Source organism: Trichechus manatus, unplaced genomic scaffold, assembly GCF_000243295.1.
Source record: "Trichechus manatus latirostris isolate Lorelei unplaced genomic scaffold, TriManLat1.0 scaffold00118, whole genome shotgun sequence".
Lineage (NCBI taxonomy): Eukaryota > Metazoa > Chordata > Mammalia > Sirenia > Trichechidae > Trichechus > Trichechus manatus.
The window spans coordinates 1881866-1900032 of NW_004444054.1; the positions used below are offsets into that span (position 1 = coordinate 1881866).

An 18167-nucleotide genomic window follows, 5' to 3' on the forward strand; every position below is an offset into this window, starting at 1 on the left:
TGGTCTGTACTTCACCAAACATGATGTCTACTGTGCCAATCCATCTCACCCAGGGCCACCCCTGCCCTCGCTGGCCCTCTGCTTCACCGAACATGATGTCATCCTCTAGCGATTGGTCTCTTCTGATGACATGTCCAAAGCAAGTGAGTCAGATAATGTTCTAGACATAGGGCAGAGGTCCCAAAACTTCTCAATTCATAGTGCCTCAGTAATTTTTTTTTCCACCGTATCTCAAGGCCAAATAAATATCTTAACAGCTCTGTCTGTTAAGGAACTAGGTATAAACCTTAATAAGTGTTACGTTCTACCAAAATATTGGCAGTTTGAAAAAATAATGCACATAAGTTGAAATATTTTAATTTCATTCTTGAATTACCATGATTACTTTTTAATGGTATGTGTGTGCCACTTGAGCCCTGCACAACTTCTCAAACCCTGGAATCAGATTGACAATGCTACCCTCATTTCCTATTCCATGTTGATTTTTCACTCAGTACTTTTCATCACAGCAATTTCCAGAAGCCCAGCTTCACAAAGATAGGATGTCATCAAAAAGAACAAAGTATGGTCTAATGTTGACACTGTGAGCTACCTCGAGGTAGAGTTCTCATGGTGCCCAACAGATATCCAGCTTTGCTGTTTCCTGCAGTGAGTTTTCTGTAGTGGCCCAGGGTGCCTCAGTACAGAGTTTGGCAACCACAACCTTAGGGACACATCCCTTCCCTCAGTAGCTGAGAGAATTGAGCTTGAGGATGGATGGGTCTTAAGGATAGATGGGCTTGGATAATGGATGGGCCTTGAGGATGGGTGGGTCTTGAGGATAGATGGGCCTTGATGATGGATGGGCTTTGATGATGATTGAGTCTTGAGGGTGGATGGATCTTGAGGATGGTTGGGTCTTGAAGATGGATGGGCCTTGACGATGGATGGGTCTTGAAGATGGATGAGTCTTGAGGATGGATGGTTCTTGATGATGGATAGCCCTTGATGATGGATGGATCTTGACGATGGATAGATCTTGACAATTGATAGGTCTTGACAGTTGATGAGTCTTGACGATGGATGATCCTTGAGGATGGCTGGCTCTTGACTATGGATGGGTCTTGATGATGGATGGGTCTTGAGGATGGATGGGCTTTGAGAATGGATGGGCCTTGAGAATGGACGGGGCTTGTCGATGGATGGGTCTTGACAATGGATGCTTCTTGAGGATGATGGGTCTTGAGGATGGACGGGGCTTGTCGATGGATGGGTCTTGACGATGGATGCGTCTTGAGGATGATGGATCTTGAGGATGGATTGGCGTTCACAATGGATTGGCTTTGATGATGGATGGGTCTTAATGATGGATGGGCCTTGAAGATGAATAGGCCTTGGGGCTGGATGGGCTTGAGGATGGATGGGTTTTGACAATGGATGGGCCTTGAGGATGATGGGTCTTGAGGATTGATTGGCCTTGATAATGGATGAGTCTTGATGATGGATCAGCCTTGACAATGGATGGATCTTGAGGATGGATGGGCCTTGAGGATGAATGAGCCTTGAGGCTGGATGAGTCTTGTCAGTGGATGGGTCTTGAGGATGGATGGGTCTTGACAATGGATGGGTCTTAACGACAGATAGGTCTTGGTGATAGATGAATCTTGATAATGGATGAGTCTTCTGAGACTTGAGACCAAAATTTGCTCCTGAGTAACAGTTCATCCAGAAAAGTGTGCAGTAACACCCTGTGTTAATTACACCTCTTGCCACATTTTCTTCCTTTTTTGCAAGATATGTTGGTCTTAATTGAGAGAGTGAGAGAGAGCTGTCATCGAATTGGCTCCAACTCAAGATTACCTTATGCACAACAGAACAAAATGTTGCCCACTCTTGCATCATCCTCACAATCACTAGTATGTTCCAATTCATCATTGCAGCTATTGTGCCAATCCATCTCACCAAGGGTTTGCCTCATCATAGCTCGCCCTTTTCTTCTCCGCACATGATGTCTTCCTCCCACTACTGATCCCTCTCAATTACATGTCCAAAGCAAGAAAGTCGGACAATGTTCTGTTGTGACCCATAGGTTTTTCATTGACTAATTTTCAGAAGTAGATCACCAGGCCTTTCTTCCTAGTCTATTTTACTCTGGAAGCTCCCCTGAAACCTGTCCATCATGAGTGATTCTGCTGGTATTTGAAATATCAGTGGCTTAGCTTCCAGCATCACAGCCACCCCCTAGCCACCACAGTACAACAAACTGACAGATGGTGGTAGAGAGAGAGATAGAAAAGCGTTAAATTATTATATCGTCTCCAGATTTTCCATCTGAGGGATACCCTGAAGTGCTGTGAACCAGATGCTTCATCTGTTTGTCCGTTAAGTGGGTGAGCTCTTAGATGGTAGTAAGCCTTGACAGGTCCCACCACAGGCTTTGGAGTCAAATGACCCCAGTTGAAGCGTAGCAAGCTAGTTCACTTCTCTGTGTCTCGTGTTCTCCTTCATAAAGTAGAGAAATGATGAGGGAATTAGAGAAGATAGTGCTGGCAAAGCACCCAGTGAAGGTGACTATCATAGCTATTAGGTGTGTGGCACTTTGAACTCTATAGATAGAGGATTACACGTTCCATGCTAGGATGAATTCCTCCCCAGAGAGAGATCTGCACCTACATCAGCAGGCTGTGTATCTGGGCATGTGTGCCCTGACTCAGCTGGTTGGTTGTTGTTGCTATTGTTGTTAGCTGCCATGGAGTGTGCCCCCAACTCATGGCGACTAAATGTACAATGGAATAAAATGCTGGCTGGTCCCGTGCCAACCCCATGATTGGTTGCAGATCAGACCATTATGATCCCTAAGGTTTTTACCAGCTGATTTTTGGAAGTATATCTCCAGGCCTTTCTTCCTAGTCCATGTTAGTCTGGAAGCTATGCTGAAACCTGTTCATCATAGCAACACGCAAGTCTCCACTGACAGACGGGTGGAGGCTGCACATGAGGTACATTGGCAGGGAATCAAACCCTGGTTTCTTGCATGGGAGGTGAGAGTCCTACCACTGAGCCACCACTATTGGGGGTGCCAAATCCAATGCCACTTCTCTCTGTATTTTTCCTGAAGCTTAACAAATGCTCCAGACACTGCCTAAGGATCATGTTGGCTGTCTGTTTTTAAGTCTTCCTTGATTTCTGCATTAGTTCTAAGAATAGAACCAAAATTTACCTGCCAAATGAGAAAGCCACTGGGGGGAAGAGGGAAGATCCTGGCAACACCATGGCCCAGTCCATTCAACTGAGCCCTGGTTGCACAACGGTTAAGCATTTGGCTGCTAACCCAGTGGTTGGTGGTTTACACCCACCCAGTGGCTCCATGGGAGAAAGACCTGGAGATTTGCTCCCATAAAGATTACAGCCTAGAAAACCCTATGGGGCAGTTCTACTCTGTCACTTGGGGTTGCTGTGAGTTGGAATCAACTCAATGGCACCTAACAACAACAATTAGAACCACTGTAGAGATTTTATTTGTAATAGAAGAAAGACAGAGGGGAATATAGGGATCCATTCTAACTTTAAATCCCATAGATTCTAGGGTCGTGACTTGCAATGTATTCCCTTGGAAGGGAGAAGAGAACCAAGCTTACAAACTTGGCTTAAGAATGATCCATATAGAATGTTAAAATGGTAAATGTTACGTTACCTACATATTTACCACAATAAAAAAATCCATACATATAGATGGCCAATCCTGTCCCTACCACCCGTCCTGCCCCTATTTAAACCTCTTATCAGCTGAGTTTGATGGGATCCATTGGAAGTGAGGAAAGATGGAATTTCTAAAGCCTGAATTCAAACATGGGAGAAGGAAAGAAGCTGTAAGAAGTTAGATTAACTTAGGGATACTTATTACACTTATTATACTCAACTACTAAGCAAAAGGTTAGTGGTTCGAATCCACCCAGAGGCTCCTTGTAAGAAAGGCCTGGCAGTCTACTTCCAGAAATCAGCCACTGAAACCCTTATGGAGCAGTTTTACTCTGACACACATGGGGTTGTCATGAGTCAGAGTCAACTCGACAGCAGCTTCTTTGTGGGGGGGGGGCGGTGAGAAGGGAGGGGGTAGATATTGCAGATTCCAGAGCAGGGCTAGCCTATCTCCAAGTAAAAATTCTCTCTTAAATTTTTTCATATCCATTAAACTGCTGCCCTAAATTCTACCAATTGTTGTTGTTAGGTGCCTTCAAGTCGGTTCCGCCTCATAGCAACTCTGTGTACGATAGAATGAAACACTGCCCAGTCCTGCACCATCCTCGCAGTCATTGCTGTTGGAGCCCATTGTTGCAGCCACTGTGTCAATCCATCACATTGAGGATCTTCATCTTTTTCACCTACCCTCTACTTTACCAAGCATGATGTCCTTCTCTAGGGACTGTCCCTCCTGATAACATGTCCAAAGTACGTGAGATAAAGTCTTGCCATTCTCGCTTCTAAGGAGCATTCTGGCTGTACTTCTTCCAAGACAGACTTAAGAACCTCTCAGTCACTCACACCCTTAGTGGGAGGAAATTTAATCAAAGGCCGTTAGCACCTAACCTAAATGAGCATTCTCAGTCTGAGTGCACATTAGAATCACCTGGAGTGCTTTATTTTTGGTGGCAATATACACAACCAAAAATACACCCATTCCCAGTTTTTACACGCACATCAGTTCAGTGACATTGGTTACACAGTACTTCACACTGTGTCACCGTTCTTACTGTCTTACCCATCTTGTTTCATCATGATTAATTTAGACTCTCTGCCCCTTAAACTTCTCGTTGTGCTTGAGGTTAACTCTTGTTGATTTGAACTCATATAGATAATTCTTTATAGGAACTCAGTGCTCAAGGCAAACATTAATTGAGCTAAGCTGCTATTTAGTTTAATGATGGCTTCATGGAATAGTTACAGTTCAAGGTTTAAACTTTTTTCCCAGACATTAGATTAGGAGGTTTCCCCAGTCTCAATGGATCCAGTAAGTCTGGTTTCTCTATGAAGTTCTGTTCCACGATTTTCCTCCTATTGATCAAGATCCATCTGTTGGGTCCTTGGTCAAAACATCTAGTAATGGTAGCCAGGCACCACCGATTCTCAGGACCCACCCTAGACCAACAGAATCAAAATTTCTGAAGGTGAGATCCAGGCATTTTTTAAAATTTTGCCAGATGTTTCATTATGTACAGTGAAGTGTGAGAATCAATGAGCTACACTGAAAGAACAAGTATGTTGATTTGGGTCGCAGCTGAGATGGCAGGCGGTGGGGTAAGGGAGTCGGGGAGAGGAGGAGAGAGCGGAGGGGATTTGGGATAGGTCTGGGCACGCGGGGCCCTATAGTTGAGGGCTCTGGGCAACAGGAGTCATAGGGAGAAAAACATAAGTGGGTGGGGAAAGGGTGCAGCTAAGGAAGGTGCAAAAGACAAATTTCACCTACTTCTAAATTACAGGAAGCCTTGGTGGCACAATGGTTAAGCACTCGGCTGCTAACCAACAGGTTGGCGGTTTGAACTCACCAGCTGTTCCACTGTTCCACAGGAGAAAGATGTGGCGATCTGCTTCTGTAAAGATTACAGCCTTGGAAACCCTACGGGGCAGTTCTACTCTGCCCTACAGGGTCTCTATGAGTTGCAATCTAAATTACACTTGAGGTTGGCCTGGCTCCATATCTTCCTTCTCTTCTCCTTCCTTCGTCTGTGGCCTGTCAGGCTGGAGTAAGCAGTCATCTGAGTCAGCCACATTGTGGCTCGATGGGCTTTTGGGAATTCACCATAGAAAGTAACCACCTTGTGGCAAGACGGTACACAATACTGGGGATGCCAGCACAACTTGTACAAGGAAAGGTCATGGAAACTCCATAGACACATCCAAACTCTCTGAGGGACCGAATTGCTGGGCGGAAGGCTGTGAGGACCATGGCCTCGGGGAATATCTAGCTCAACTGGCATAACAGTTTATAAAGACAATGTTCTACATTCTACCTTGGTGAGTGGCATCTGGGATCTTAAAAGCCTGTGAGCAGCCATCTAAGATACTCCACTGGTTTCACCCCTTTGGGAGCAAGGGAGAATGAAGAAAACTAAAGATACAAGGGAAAGATTAGTCCAAAGGACTAATGGGCAACAACTACCACGGCCTCCACCAGACTGAATCCAGTACAACTAGATGGTGGCCAGCTACCACCACTGACTGCTCTGACAGGGATCACAACAGAGGGTCCCAGACAGAGCTGGACAAAAATGTAGAACAAAATTCTAGCTCACAAAAAAGACAAAACTTACTGGCCTGACAGAGACTGGAGGAACCCCGAGAGTATGGCCCCAAGACACCCTTTTAGCTCAGTAATGAAGTCACTCTGGAGGTTCACCTGTAGGCAAAGATTAGACAGCCCCGCAAAACAAAATGAGATAAAGGGGGCACACAAGCCCAGGGACAAGGACTAGAAGGCAGGAGGGGACAGGAAAGCTGGTAATAGGGAACCCAAGGTTGAGAAGGGACAGTGTTGACATGTCGTAGGATTGTTAACCATTGTCTTAAAACAATATGTGTAGTAACTGTTTAATGAGAAACTACTTGTTCTGTAAACCTTCATCTAAAGTACAATAAAAAAAAAGAAGAAGAAAGTAACCGCCTTGTGTGTTTGCTGCCTTGTGTACAAGCCGTTCCCATTGTGACCTCTCTGGTGGAACTATAATAGAATCTTCGAGGAGGTGTGTAGTTTGAACAGCACCTCCTGCCAGAGGTTTCAGTATGTGCTATCCCACCCTGGTTGAGAATCCCTGATTTATAATCATTTTTAAGTGGGAATTTTTTTGGCAATTGATGTACGAGTAAACACTGAGCACATCCCAGATTGAGGTGCTCCCCAGCTGTGGAGAGTGATTCATTCATTCCACAAGCTTCTGAGCACTCTGTGGGTAGCAGGCACAGATGTCAGAGCATTTAGAGCAGGTCCGCATCTCAATGACTATAGCTTCTTCACAGCATTTTAGAGATGGTTCAGATAGATAGAAACAGATAGCTGTCATCGAGTCTACTCTGACTCATGGCAACCTTATGTACAACAGAATGAAACATTGCCCAGTCCCGTGTCATCCTCACAATTGCTGGCACATTCAAGTCCATTGTTGCAGCTGTTGTGCCAGTCCTTCTCGCTGAAGTCTCCCCCTACTTCACCAAACATAATGTCCTCCTTCAGTGATTGATCCCTTCTGATGACGTGTCCAAAGCAAGCAAGCTGGACAATGTTCTTGTGATCTGTAAGGTTTTCATTGGCTAATTTTTGAAAGTAGATCACCAGGTCTTTCTAGTCAGTCTTACTCTGGGAGGCCTACTGAAACCTGTCCACCATGGGTGACCCTGCTAGGGTTTGAAATACCTGTGGCATAGCTTCCAGCATCACAGCAACATATAAGCCACCACAGTGTGACAAACTGACAGACAGGTGGTGGGCTGCATTGTAGAGATGAATAACCTGAGGCTTGTCCAAAGAGCTCAGCTAAACTGGGACACCTGCAAGAAGCACCAAGAAGACGACTTAGTTCTCCTGACTCAGTCCATTTATTCAGTCAGTAAGTATTTATTGAGCTCCTAGTATGTTCTAGGCACAGGCTAGGCAGAGTCATCATTGATGGTTGAGTAGATCATACCCTACAAATAGGGCTCCCCTCTGAGTGGGGGCTGAAATGCACCCACCCCACATTGCAGTCAGCTGACCAAACCCTGTGCCCTGGCATGGGGCTGCTGCCACCCAAAGTAAGGGGCACCTTCTAATTTGCACAAAGGCGGTGCATGGGCTAGCTGTGGCTCACGTGCCATATACCCCAGATACAGTGGTGAATAAGACTCAGCTCCCGTCCTCAGGAAACTTACAACCAGAGGGTCCATGGAGGAGATCATATCTGAGATGGGCCCCATGATGACCAACATTTAGATAGATGGATATTGGAAGGGAAAGAGACCATAATTACTGAGCATCAGTGGATGTGCCCTGGACCAGTGGATGGCATGACCATTACCAGCCACTACCCATCCTGCAGACCTCAGGAAAGAAAAACTGTTTCCCTATTCCTCTTTCTGTATATCAAAAAAGCCTTCACACTTGTCATTTTAATAGTTACAAAACATTCTATCATGCTAATAAACTAGAATAAGCTATTCCTCTCCTTTGAGCATTTGGGTTTTTACAAATCTTTGCAATTATGCAACAAGAAGTGTACTGTTAGCAAATTACTCTTTCTTTTTGTGTTATTTTCTTGGGAATATGTTCTAAAAAGTGTAGACCAGTAATTTTGACAAGATTTTGCATTTGGTCTAAGCTCATCTGTATGGAAAGTGTCCTTGGTATTTATTCCATAAACTAAAATAAAGGATTGTGGTGAATTTAATCTCAGGGTAGGTAGTGTTGCCTTATAAAGAGGAAATGAAGTCAATATTTCTCCCTCTCTCTCTTGCTCCCATTCTTTCTCTCTCCACCTCCCTCTCTCCCTATCACCCTCACTCTTCTCTCTCTCTCTCTCCCCATCTCTCTTTTCTCTCTTCTCTCCCTTTCTCTTTTCTCTCTCCCTCCCCTTATCTTTTTCTCTTCCGGTCTACCTCTCTCTTTTCTATCTTCTCTATCTCTCTTTTCTCTCTCCCTATCTCTCTCTTTCGCTCTCTCTCCTCTCTGCTGTGCTCTCTTTTTTCTCTCGTCTGTCTTCTGTCTCTCTCAGTTGAGAAGAAATGCATAATATCCAAGTATGTACAGAGTATAGTTTGGGTTGAAGCTTTTTGTGGTCCCAGAGTCCTGTGAAGAGGCAGATGTTGCCTAGATCTGTGTTAGATTGTATCCCCTGGGGGTGGAGGTCACTGGTCATCCCCTGAAGACTCTCATCCTCAAGTTACCCTTCAGGGGAGAGGGTCCTCCCTTGTCCTTGGAGTTAGTCCCAATTGGGTCTGTCCTTGGAAGCGCCTGCACAGTCTCTAGTGGTTGGGAGAAGCGATGTCAGGGCACCTTGGATCACAGGAGACCAGCGTCCAGCACCACATCCAGTGAAGGAGGAGCAGGAATGTGTGGAATCAAATGGAATATTTGATTTTTATCCCCTTTACTAATACTCCTTTTTCCAGAAAATACAGTTTTAAAATTACGACCCTTGATTTTTACATGGAGTGCCCTTTCTCAGAAGTCAGATGTTGAGTAATTGAATGATCACTCTCACATTTGCAAGGTTTACGATGTTTTTCCTAGAAGCAGATTATTTATTTAGGACACATGTGTTTCAAATGTTGTTTACTGCTATCAAGTGGATGTTTAGTGTCCTCTCCCCAGCATGGCTGAGTGAGAGAATGGCATCACAGCCTCATCAGTATTGCCTTATTAGAAAGTCTGAGCCTGAAAAGTCAGTGTGAATTAGATAAACTCCACCAGACAGAGAAGCAGCCAATGCAGTGGCTTGAACTCTGAGGCTCTCCCAGCCAGACGGGACCTTCCAGTTGCCATCAAGTCGGCCCTGACTCATGGTGGCCCCGTGTGTGTCAGGGTAGAACTGTGCTCCATAGAGTTTTCGATGGCTGGTTTTTTGGAAGCACATCTCCAGGTCTTTCTTCCAAGGTACCTCTGGGTGGACTCGAACCTCCAACTTTTAGGTTAGTAGTTAAGCACATTGACCATTTGTTAACTGTCTGCAACAACCAAGGAGTCCTGCCAGATGAGAAGTCCTGGTGAAATGTAGATGCAGACTCGGGCTGGACCCACAAGGAACCCCTGGCAAGCTTCTGCCAGATTCTTTCCCGAGGATGCTCATCTGTGAATATCTTGATTGAGTTTGAAATTGTCTGTCATTGTTCCAAGGTGCCCTGATGGTGCAACAGGTAAGCACTTAACTGCTAACCAAAAGATTGGTGGTTCAAACTTACCCAGCGGCTCCACAGGAGAAAGACCTGCGATCTGCTCCCATAAAGATTATAGCCTAGGAAACCCTATGGGGCAGTTCTACTCTGTCACAAGGGGTTGCTATGAGTCGGAATTGACCTAATGGCACCCATCATCGTTCAAGTTCTCAGTCCCCCAGCTGCTCCTCTCCTTGTGGCCTCACTTGGTAGCTCCCGGCCCCCAATGCTGATGGACAAAGCTGCTTCCACTTCCTCATGTGGCATCTGTCACCCCCTCTTAGCCCCTTTTTTCTATTGAGTTCATTACAGACTCTGTCTTCGCTGTTCCCACCCCACCCAGGTCCTTAGTTTTCACCTTTCTGCCAGCTTCAGACCTAAGGCAGAGTTTGCCTTTCTATCTCTATTGAACCCTTCAAAAGTACTTAAAAATGAAATGTAGTTTTAAAACCGAAAGCTGTGTTTAACCAAACAATCATTCTGGCAAAGTTTCTCCAGTATTATACAGAAATCAAAATGGTTAAGTATACATTTTGATTAAAGTCAGCTTGTTGAAACATAGCAAATAATAATAGCTGGATATTTTCTGTAATTTAAAATAAAGAGATAAGGATCTTTGAGAGCTTTGATATAAGGGTATGGTAGAAAACTAAGTTTGTGGTGATAAGACTTGGTTGTTCTATGTTATATTCTTAAGTTACTAAGTAGAATGGATTTTTCAGTTTATTCTCGTTTTAACTAGCAACCCACACTCACACACACACCCACTGGAAGTATATTTGTGAAATGAGTTTACTTTTAAGGGTTATACTTAAAACTTCCAGTTTTGTGATCATAACCGTTTATATTTTCATAGTTTTAGTACAGCCTAGGAAATCCTATGGGGCAGTTCTACTCTGTCCTATAGGGCTGCTATGAGTTGGAATTGACTTGACAGCGCACGACAACAATAATAGTACCTACCGAGTTCTTTCACATAATAGATTTTATTTCATCATTCAAATGACTCAGTAAAGTAGATGTTGGTATTTATATTTTATAGATGAGGAAATTAAGGCTCAAAAAGATTAAGTGACTTCCTTAAGAGTATACAGCTGGTATTGGACAGAATCAGGTCTTGAACCCAAGTTAGAATTCTTCCCACATATAGTATGTAAGTCTACCAAGGTTTCTCCATCCCTCCTCCACAAAGTTTTTTTTTTTTTTTTTTTGCAATTTTCAGTTTGGTAAACTCGAAAAATCAGACAAAGCAGAAATAGCTGTCTGTCTGAATTTTTCACAAAATTATAATCGATGCTAGTATGAATCTGTCCAAACATGGATTAAAATGTAATTATATCGCACAACATGGTGTTCATTGGCCCTAGACTGTATCTGTTAAGATTGGGTTTAGGTACAAATAACAAAATACCAAAACAAGGCAGCTTAATTATTGAGGTAGATGTTTATTTCTCTCTTACATAAAAGTCAAAATCCCAAAACAAGGTAATTTAACCTAGGTGGATATTTTTCTCTTACATAAAAGTCAGAAGATAAATACCCAGGGCAGGTATGTGGTTCTGCTCCATAAAATCCTCAGGAGACCCAGGCTTCTTATAGCTCACTGTTCTACTATCCCAAGACTATGGCCCTACTCTTCATGGTCCAATGTGGCAATTAGTGCCACAGTCATTATGTCTACATTCTAGGCAGTAGGATGGAGGAAGGAACACAGGAAGAAGCAGATAGAGTGTGTCAGCTGTCTCTGGGGAAAAGTTTCCAGGAGCTGCACTTTAGCTTGCATCTCATTGGCCAGAACAAAGTGACAAGGCAAACCTAGCTGCAAGGGAGGCTGAGAAATGCACTCTTTTTTTCCTTGCTGACCTTGCTCAGATATTTTATTTTATGGAGGGAAGGAAGAATGTATATTGGAGAACAACTAGCAGCCTGTGCCACAGGGTCCCAAGAAAGTCTTCAGCGAGATGGGTCTTACAAAGTAGGTATGAGGAAAGGGTCGGCAGAGTGCTGGATGCAATATTGAGGGTTCGGTACATGTTAGTTCCCTTAAATTTCAGATTAGATTCTGTTCTCTTCTTCTCACAACTTTAAAAAAGCCCTGAGTCAAAATGCAGAAACAAAAAAATGTACCTCAGGAAGACCTACAATCTTGAGATCACCAAAAGAATGCCCATTTTCTGATTTACAAAAATGTACATATTCAAACAAACCAATTATAGAAGAGGTGGTCAGATTAGATTAAAAAAACAATACCCAGCTGTGTGCTGCTAAAAGAAACCTACTTCAAATATAAAGATATAGCTAAGTTACAAAGTAAAAGCATGGGGGAAAAAAAGATTCACTATGCTAATACCAATCAAAAGAAAAGGGGAGTGTCTATATTAATATCAGACAAAACAGACATCAGACCAAGGAATATGACCAAGGCTTCAGGGATGAAGATGGACATTACATAGTGATAACTTGTTGCCATCAAATTGATTCCGACTCATAGCGACAGAGCAGACAGAACTGCCCCATAGGATTTCCAAGGAGCAGCTAGTGGATTTAAACTGCTAACCTTTTGGTTAGCAGCCGAGCTGTTAACCACTGTGCCACCAGGGCTACTACACAATGATAAAGTGGTCAATTCACCAGGAAGATATAACAATACTAAACATCTATGTGCGCAAAAATAGAGCTTCAAAATACATGAAGCAAAAACTAATAGAAATGAACTGAGAAATAGACAAACCCACAATGATGGTTGGAGACTTCAGCACTCTTTTCTCAGGATCACAGAAAGAGCAGGCAGAAATCAGTAGGACTATAGAAGCCTGAATAGGCATTACCAAACAACTTGACCTAATTGACATTTACAGAACACGCCACAGAACAAGAGCAAGAATACACATCCTTTTCAAATCCGCATAGAACATTCAGCAAAATGAACCCTGTTCTGGGCCATAAGACAAACCTCAACAAATATAAAAGAATTGAAATCATACTGGAATCAGACTGCAAGTCAACAACAGAAAAATATCTGGAAAAACTCCAAACACTTGGAAGTTAAACAACATACTTCTAAATAACAAAGAAGAAACCATAAGAGAAATAGAAAATAAGTTGAAGGAAAATAAAAACACAGCATGTCAAAATCTGTGGGATGCAAAAATGTCTCTGATCCACAGATTTGAGTCTTTTCATTCAATTTGCTTAAAATTTTTGGAGCAGCCAATATAAGCTAAGCGCTGCACTAGGCTCTCTGATAGTGAGGTAGCGAATGTTATTTGAAAGAAAGTTGGGATCCAGTAGGTTTAGTCTATGGTCAGAAATTTGCATGTGACAATATAGCTCCTAAATACACTGCTTTCCTTGCAAGATGAGTCACCCAAAATGACTAGATCCAGGTATCACCTGCCCCTCATAGAGGGAAATGATATCAATTCTGAGCTGGGAAACATTCAAACCAGTGATGTCAGCTGCCATGATTAGATTTTATTCTAGTAAATGTAATTTTCTAGAGTCATGTTTGTTTCCATCCTGAAACGCATGCACAGTAATATCAAAACTACAGGCTCTCTTAAATGTACCAGAGGCTGGGTTTGGTTGCCATGGAAAATACATTATCAGCTACAATTCCACAAAACTGCTACACTTTCTTTGAGACAAGGATGTGTTCCAGTTGGCAGTCACATATTTTTTTATATTTATAAAACCCTTTTAAGTCTCTCTGCTTAACATTCTAGTCTTTTTTTTTAATATGGAGAGGTTTGTTTTGTGATCCCCTAAAATATTTACTCTTGTGAATTCAGAGGATTTTACTTTCTGTTAAAATATATGTTAATGTTAATATTTTAAAATTGGCAGGTTTAACCTTAACTAAGCTGGAACTATGCACTAGAGTTGCTCAGGATACCAAGGCTTCCTCTAAGCCACCCTTAGGACAAGCAGCCTCTCAAAACTCAGAGCTAGCTGCTTCCACTGTTTGTGACTCCATAAGACTGATACTTAAATAGTGATATACAGCTTACACAGCCCTTTCATGTGTATTATGTCTTTGGATCCTGACAACCCTAGGAGTGAGCTAAGGTAGGCAATGTTGTTGTTAGGTACCATCGACGAGTCGGCTCCAACGCATAGCAACCCAGTGCACAACAGAACAAAACGTTGCCCAGTCCTGCACCATCCCCACAATCATTGCTATGTTTGAGCTCATTGTTGCAGCCACTGTGTCAATCCACCTCATGGAGAATCTTCCTCTTTTTCTGTGACCCTCTACTTTACCAAGCATGATGTCCAAAGTAAGTGAGACGAAGTCTCGCCATCCTCCCTTCCAAGGGGCGTTCTGGCTGTACTTCTTCCAAGACAGACTTATTCGTTCTTCTGTCCATCCATGGTATATTAAATATTCTTCACCAACACTATAATTTAAATGCATCAATTCTTCGGTCTTCCTTATTCATTGTCAAGCTTTCACATGCATATGAGGTGATTGAAAATACCATTATTTGAGTCAGGCACACCTTAGTCCTCGAAGTGATATCTTTGATAATACTACCACCATTTTACCAGTAAATAAATTGTGGCTATACAGATTAGAAGCAAACCCCAAATCATATAACTATTAACAGCAGTGGCTCCTTCTCTTTCCACCACACCATGCTGCGTTCATGGTTTTAGATCTACATTGGGGCCTGGGGAAGATAATAAATAGGAAGAAAAAGACATGGTATGTTATAGATGTAGCCTGAACACTGCTGAAGAGCATCGCGCAAAATCTATGCTCTAGATGGCAGGTGATCACAAACAAGTTATACAAATATAGACACCTCCTGCCTGTGAGTTGCTTCCTTTGTTTTTCTTTGTATCCTCAGCACCCAGCTCAGGGCTTAGCACAATGAAGGTGAATCAGTCACTGATTCATTTTGTAGACTTGATTGGTGCCGGGAGGCATGTCCTTTACTATGCCAAGACTAACAGAGGTGTTTGACACAGTGTCTGACCTCAAGGAACACCTGTGTAATAACAGGGACAGACACATAAATGGAGAATTAAGATACGGCATAGCGAGTAAGGCGATAGAGGTCCGGGAGTGCAAAGGAGGGATTGTAATCCAGGCTGGGGTCCAGGAAAGACTTTTTGGGGTGAAACAGCTGAGCTTAAAGAAATATAGGAGTCAGTGAACAGGGGATTCTTCCACACACTTGATCAGTTACAGAGGAGGCATTAAGGACATCATTGACCTAATCTCTCTTTTGGGAAATGGGAAAATAGTGAAGAAAGGTAAGTTTTCCATGTGGCTATCACTAAACAAAGGCACCCTGGTGGCACAATGGTTAAGTACTCCATTGCTAACCAAAAGGTTGGTGGTTCGAGCCCACCCAGTGGCTCTGCAGGAGAAAGACCTGGTGATCTGCCCCCATAAAGATTACAGCCTAGGAAATCCTATGGGGTAGTTCTGCTCTGTCACATGGTGTCACTGTTATGGATTGAATTGTGTCCCCCCAAAATATGTGACAACTTGGGTAGGCCATGATTCCCAGTATTGTATGGTTGTCCACCATTTTGTGATCTGATGTGATTATACCATGTGTTGTAAATCCTAACCTCTATGATGTCTGTGAGGCAGAATTAGAGGCAGTTATATTAATGAGGCAAGACTCAATCTACAGGATTAGGTCGTCTCTTGAGTCAATCTCTTTTGAGATATAAAAGAGAGAATCAAGTAGAGAGGAGGGGAACCTCATGTCACCAAGAAAGAAGTGCCAGGAGCAGCACATGTTCTTTGGACTCAGAGTCCCTGTGCTGAGAAGCTCCTAGACCAGGGAAAGACTGATGACAAGGACCTTCCCCTAGAGCCAACAAAGACAGAAAGCCTTCCCCTGGAGCTGGTGACCTGAATTTGAACTTCTAGCCTCCTAGACTCTGAGAGAATAAATTTCTGTTTGTTAAAGCCATCCATTTGTAGTATTTCTGTTATAGCAGCACTAGATGACTAAGACAGTCACTATGAGTCAAAATTGACTCAAAGGCACCTAACAACAACAATAGTATCACTACGCAGTGGAGGCATTGGTGGCTCAGTGGTAGAATTCTCCCCATCCATGTAGGAGACCTGGGTTTGATTCTCGGCCAATGTACTCATGTGCAGCCACCACCCGTCTATCAGTGTTGGCTTGCATGTTGCTATGATGTTGAACAGGTTTCAGTGGAGCTTCTAGACTAAGATGGACTAGGAAGGAGGTCCTGGAGATCTACTTCCAAAAATCAGCCAATGAAAAAAATCCTATGGATCACAACAGTCTGATCCACAACCAATCATGGGAATGGTGCAGGACCAGGCAGCGTTTCATTCTGTTGTGCATGGGGTCACCAAGAGTCAGGGCTGACTCACTGACAGCTAACAACATCACTAAACAAGGGTTATAGGACAAATTGAGTTTGTGTCTATGAAATTCTTTAAATTACTTGTGTAAAAAGCAGTAGCAGTGCTTGGAACATAAGATACAAATTGTTCTCTCTTGGCAGATTTTTTTAACATTTGACTTTCCTTGCTTGTCATGTCTAATGTCATGATGAATTATTCTCATTCATTCAAATAATCACAGATACCACCAGAACCACATTCACGGGTTCAAGAGTACAATCATTCAGTTTGCTTTATTTGGTAGTTTATTTGATCATTGTAATATGTAAATTGAAAGTATATGCTTATATAATTTTGAGGTCACTCTTTTTAAACACAATTGCAGTTTTTCAGCCAAACATCAGGTCATTTGAAAGTTAATTCTGTTGAAGAGGCCAATTGTGCATGGCGAGTAGCCATGTGAAGACTCTATTGGGTGCCGTGGAGTTGATTTGGATTCATTAGAGACCCCATGCGACAGAGTAGAACTGCCCCATTGGGTTTCCTAGGATGTAATCTTTATGGAAGCAGATCGCCAGGTCTTTCTCCTGTGGAGCCACTGGGTGGGTTTGAACTACTAACTTTTCAGTCAGCAGCTGAGTGTTCAACCATTTGTGCCACCAGGGCTCCTTAAAGATTCCCTAGCTTTCAGTAATAATGAATCTGTTTATGATCTCATGACCCTTTCACGTAGCCGTTTACTAAAAAAGAACTAATGATGAAGAATGTCGTCAGAGTTTGGCCAACCAGAATGATGGTTCCAGAGAAGGTGTCATATGGGGAGAGCAGACTGGCAGCCAAGTGTGGGCGTTTACCTTGTGGATTCATGTGGTCCTGCTTCTTAAATTTTACTTTGTTGGTGGCACAATGGTTAAGCACTCGGGTGCTAACCAAAAGGTTGGTGGTACAAACCTACCAACTGCTCCACAGGAGAAAGACCTGGTGATCTGCTCCCATAAAGATTACAGCCAAAAGACAGTACACAATACTGGGGAAGTCAGCACAACTTGACCAAGGCAAGGTCATGGAAGCTTCATAGACACATCCAAACTCCCTGAGGGATCGAATTACTGGGCTGAGGGCTGGGGACCATGGTGTCAGGGGACATCTAGCTCAACTGGCATAACATAGTTTATAAAGAAAATGTTCTACATCCTACTTTGGTAAGTAGCATCTAGAGTCTTAAAACTTGTGAGCGGCCATCTAAGATACTCCACTGGTCCTACCCCATTGGAAGCAAGGGAAAATGAAGAAAACCAAAGGCACAAGGCAAAGACTAGTCCAGAGGACTAATGGACCACTACTACCACAGCCTCCACCAGACTAGAGTCCAGCACAACTAGACGGTGCCCAGCTACCACCACCAACTGCTCTGACAGGGATCACAATAGAGGGTCCCAGACAGAGCTGGAGGAAAATGTAGAACAAAATTCTAACTCACAGAGTTCCAGCAAAATGGCGCTCTAGGCAGAAGCACCACGCCATCCCTCCACAGCAAAGATCTGAAAAACTAAGCCGAACAGAATACAACAATCCTGAAACCCTAAAACATCAAATGAAGACATAAAGAACTCAGCCAAGCACCAAATGGAGTGAGAAAACTGACAGAGAACGGAGAGCGAGGAGAGATTCATGCAGAGGTCCCCTACCAGCTAATGCAGTGTGGATCCGCCATCTCGGACTCCTGTCGGAGACCAGCAAACAGAGTACGAGAAAACAGCGTCACGGAGCTTCCAGCGGGAGACAAAACAACCGGTAATTGGCGATATACGCTTTCCCACCCCCCACCCGTCTTCACCCCGACTCGGCCTCCTCTGCTTCCCGCAGCCACAGTCTCTTGACCGGGAAACAGCGGCTGCTTGGATTCCACACACCCGAACGGGTGGCTATCTGAGTGCCATTTGTT

General features: G+C 43.4%; 1 protein-coding gene across 2 annotated transcripts in view; it reads left to right on the plus strand.

Annotated features, from left to right (window-relative positions):
• Positions 1-18167, plus strand: part of MTUS2 (microtubule associated scaffold protein 2) — a 503981-nt gene that overhangs the window by 422446 nt on the left and 63368 nt on the right. The window lies entirely within an intron of this gene.